Source organism: Coccinella septempunctata, chromosome 2 (assembly GCF_907165205.1).
Source record: "Coccinella septempunctata chromosome 2, icCocSept1.1, whole genome shotgun sequence".
NCBI lineage: Eukaryota > Metazoa > Arthropoda > Insecta > Coleoptera > Coccinellidae > Coccinella > Coccinella septempunctata.
In genome coordinates this window covers 42,501-47,500 of record NC_058190.1, presented here as the reverse complement: position 1 = coordinate 47,500, position 5,000 = coordinate 42,501, and the positions used below count along the sequence as shown (strand labels likewise).

The 5,000-nt window shown below is 38.2% G+C and overlaps 1 non-coding gene across 1 annotated transcript; it reads left to right on the top strand.

Moving 5' to 3' along the window:
- The first annotated feature begins 966 nt into the window (after positions 1 to 966).
- LOC123308837 lies at positions 967 to 1,085 on the top strand. The gene has a single exon (XR_006537182.1). It is a non-coding gene; the product is annotated as a 5S ribosomal RNA (ribosomal RNA).
- Positions 1,086 to 5,000: the final 3,915 nt, after the last annotated feature.

The window sequence follows — 5,000 nt, the reverse complement described above, 5'->3', positions numbered from 1 at the left end:
CACTTAATACAGGACATGTAAATACGAGCGGGTAAACGGCGGTAGTAGAATTCGCTCACTTAATATAGGCTATGTAAACAGGAGCGGGTAAACGGCGGTAGTAGAGTTCGCTCACTTAATATAGGCTATGTAAACAGGAGCGGGTAAACGGCGGTAGTAGAATTCACTCACTTAATATAGGCGATGTAAATACGAGCGGGTAAACGGCGGTAGTAGAATTCACTCACTTAATATAGGCGATGTATATACGAGCGGGTAAACGGCGGTAGTAGAATTCGCTCACTTAATATAGGCTATGTAAACAGGAGCGGGTAAACGGCGGTAGTAGAATTCACTCACTTAATATAGGCGATGTATATACGAGCGGGTAAACGGCGGTAGTAGAATTCACTCACTTAATATAGGCGATGTATATACGAGCGGGTAAACGGCGGTAGTAGAATTCACTCACTTAATATAGGCGATGTATATACGAGCGGGTAAACGGCGGTAGTAGAATTCGCTCACTTAATATAGGCTATGTAAACAGGAGCGGGTAAACGGCGGTAGTAGAGTTCACTCACTTAATACAGGACATGTAAATACGAGCGGGTAAACGGCGGTAGTAGAATTCACTCACTTAATATAGGCGATGTAAATACGAGCGGGTAAACGGCGGTAGTAGAGTTCACTCACTTAATATAGGCGATGTAAATACGAGCGGGTAAACGGCGGTAGTAGAATTCACTCACTTAATATAGGCGATGTATATACGAGCGGGTAAACGGCGGTAGTAGAATTCACTCACTTAATATAGGCGATGTATATACGAGCGGGTAAACGGCGGTAGTAGAATTCGCTCACTTAATATAGGCTATGTAAACAGGAGCGGGTAAACGGCGGTGTTGTTATTTTTTTATGAGCCTTCTTTTATGATCTTCACAGATTGCGATAATTGTTCACATGGAAAGAACACACAATCCCATCGTTTACGGCCATACCACGCTGACAATGCCAGTTCTCGTCAGAACACTGAAGCCAAGCAGCGTCGGGCGCGGTTAGTACTTGGATGGGTGACCGCTTGGGAACACCGCGTGCTGTAAGCTTTTTTTTTTGCTTTCCGCACTTGGTCCGGTTGAAAATATTACAATTGAAGAGGTTCAGACATTTCTCCATTGACCGTTCACATCATAAAATTATATGAATATATAAACATGCAATTTTATGAATAAATATAATTTTCATTTTTTCAAAAACTAGGGAAGGTATGAACGGAAAACTTCCTACGAAGTAGTATCTCACCTAACTCAACCCAAATCGACGATAAAAACCATAGGTCACGCTTCATATAAGAAAGTCGTTCGGACTCTGAAAATTCCACATATAGTAAAATATGATTTTCTTATTTTTCAAAAACTAGGGAAGGTATGAACGGGAAACTTCGTAGGAAGTAGTATCTCACCTAACTCAACCCAAATCGACGATAAAAACCATAGGTCACGCTTCATATAAGAAAGTCGTTCGGACTCTGAAAATTCCACATATAGTAAAATGTGAGGTTCGGAGACATAATTTTCTTTTTTTCAAAAATTAGGGAAGGTATGAACGGGAAACTTCGTAGGAAGTAGTATTTCACCTAATTACACCCAAATCGACGATAAAAACCATAGGTCACGCTTCATATAAGAAAGTCGTTCGGACTCTGAAAATTCCACATATAGTAAAATATGATTTTCTTATTTTTCAAAAACTAGGTAAGGTATGAACGGAAAACTTCGTAGGAAGTAGTATCTCACCTAATTCCACCCAAATCGACGATAAAAACTATAGGTCACGCTTCATATAAGAAAGTCGTTCGGACACTGAAAATTCCACATATAGTAAAATGTGAGGTTCGGAGACATAATTTTCTTTTTTTCAAAAATTAGGGAAGGTATGAACGGGAAACTTCGTAGGAAGTAGTATGTCACCTAATTACACCCAAATCGACGATAAAAACCATAGGTCACGCTTCATATAAGAAAGTCGTTCGGACTCTGAAAATTCCACATATAGTAAAATATGATTTTCTTATTTTTCAAAAACTAGGGAAGGTATGAACGGGAAACTTCGTAGGAAGTAGTATCTCACCTAACTCAACCCAAATCGACGATAAAAACCATAGGTCACGCTTCATATAAGAAAGTCGTTCGGACTCTGAAAATTCCACATATAGTAAAATGTGAGGTTCGGAGACATAATTTTCTTTTTTTCAAAAATTAGGGAAGGTATGAACGGGAAACTTCGTAGGAAGTAGTATTTCACCTAATTACACCCAAATCGACGATAAAAACCATAGGTCACGCTTCATATAAGAAAGTCGTTCGGACTCTGAAAATTCCACATATAGTAAAATGTGAGGTTCGGAGACATAATTTGCTTTTTTTCAAAAATTAGGGAAGGTATGAACGGGAAACTTCGTAGGAAGTAGTATTTCACCTAATTACACCCAAATCGACGATAAAAACCATAGGTCACGCTTCATATAAGAAAGTCGTTCGGACTCTGAAAATTCCACATATAGTAAAATGTGAGGTTCGGAGACATAATTTGCTTTTTTTCAAAAATTAGGGAAGGTATGAACGGGAAACTTCGTAGGAAGTAGTATTTCACCTAATTACACCCAAATCGACGATAAAAACCATAGGTCGCGCTTCATATAAGAAAGTCGTTCGGACTCTGAAAATTCCACATATAGTAAAATGTGAGGTTCGGAGACATAATTTTCTTTTTTTCAAAAATTAGGGAAGGTATGAACGGGAAACTTCGTAGGAAGTAGTATCTCACCTAATTACACCCAAATCGACGATAAAAACCATAGGTCACGCTTCATATAAGAAAGTCGTTCGGACTCTGAAAATTCCACATATAGTAAAATGTGAGGTTCGGAGACATAATTTTCTTTTTTTCAAAAACTAGGGAAGGTATGAACGGGAAACTTCTTAGGAAGAAGTATCTCACCTAACTCAACCCAAGTCGACGATAAAAACCATAGGTCACGCTTCATATAAGAGAGTCGTTCGGACTCTGAAAATTCCACATATAGTAAAATGTGAGGTTCGGAGACATAATTTTCTTTTTTTCAAAAATTAGGGAAGGTATGAACGGGAAACTTCGTAGGAAGTAGTATGTCACCTAATTCCACCCAAATCGACGATAAAAACTATAGGTCACGCTTCATATAAGAAAGTCGTTCGGACTCTGAAAATTCCACATATAGTAAAATATGATTTTCTTATTTTTCAAAAACTAGGGAAGGTATGAACGGGAAACTTCGTAGGAAGTAGTATCTCACCTAACTCAACCCAAATCGACGATAAAAACCATAGGTCACGCTTCATATAAGAAAGTCGTTCGGACTCTGAAAATTCCACATATAGTAAAATATGATTTTCTTATTTTTCAAAAACTAGGGAAGGTATGAACGGGAAACTTCGTAGGAAGTAGTATCTCACCTAACTCAACCCAAATCGACGATAAAAACCATAGGTCACGCTTCATATAAGAAAGTCGTTCGGACTCTGAAAATTCCACATATAGTAAAATGTGAGGTTCGGAGACATAATTTTCTTTTTTTCAAAAATTAGGGAAGGTATGAACGGGAAACTTCGTAGGAAGTAGTATGTCACCTAATTACACCCAAATCGACGATAAAAACCATAGGTCACGCTTCATATAAGAAAGTCGTTCGGACTCTGAAAATTCCACATATAGTAAAATGTGAGGTTCGGAGACATAATTTTCTTTTTTTCAAAAATTAGGGAAGGTATGAACGGGAAACTTCGTAGGAAGTAGTATCTCACCTAATTACACCCAAATCGACGATAAAAACCATAGGTCACGCTTCATATAAGAAAGTCGTTCGGACTCTGAAAATTCCACATATAGTAAAATGTGAGGTTCGGAGACATAATTTTCTTTTTTTCAAAAATTAGGGAAGGTATGAACGGGAAACTTCGTAGGAAGTAGTATTTCACCTAATTACACCCAAATCGACGATAAAAACCATAGGTCACGCTTCATATAAGAAAGTCGTTCGGACTCTGAAAATTCCACATATAGTAAAATGTGAGGTTCGGAGACATAATTTTCTTTTTTTCAAAAATTAGGGAAGGTATGAACGGGAAACTTCGTAGGAAGTAGTATTTCACCTAATTACACCCAAATCGACGATAAAAACCATAGGTCACGCTTCATATAAGAAAGTCGTTCGGACTCTGAAAATTCCACATATAGTAAAATGTGAGGTTCGGAGACATAATTTTCTTTTTTTCAAAAATTAGGGAAGGTGTGAACGGGAAACTTCGTAGGAAGTAGTATTTCACCTAATTACACCCAAATCGACGATAAAAACCATAGGTCACGCTTCATATAAGAAAGTCGTTCGGACTCTGAAAATTCCACATATAGTAAAATGTGAGGTTCGGAGACATAATTTTCTTTTTTTCAAAAATTAGGGAAGGTATGAACGGGAAACTTCGTAGGAAGTAGTATCTCACCTAATTACACCCAAATCGACGATAAAAACCATAGGTCACGCTTCATATAAGAAAGTCGTTCGGACTCTGAAAATTCCACATATAGTAAAATGTGAGGTTCGGAGACATAATTTTCTTTTTTTCAAAAATTAGGGAAGGTATGAACGGGAAACTTCGTAGGAAGTAGTATCTCACCTAACTCAACCCAAATCGACGATAAAAACCATAGGTCACGCTTCATATAAGAAACTTGTTCGGACCCTGAAAATTGGCGCGGGCTTCTGGAGGGTTATCCCATGCTCTCCTGGCATATGTAGGCAGAGCGGTCCGACTCGAACACATAACGATGCTTAACGTTGAAAAGTTTCGCTCGGATGGGAGACCGTAGATGGTTGTTCCGATGCATAGTTTCGTTTATGTCTTCGTGTAATAAGCTGTTATTATTACGAAAGGTGCATTCGAAACTTATGTATGAGAGACCTCCGGACATATTACGAGTGTGAG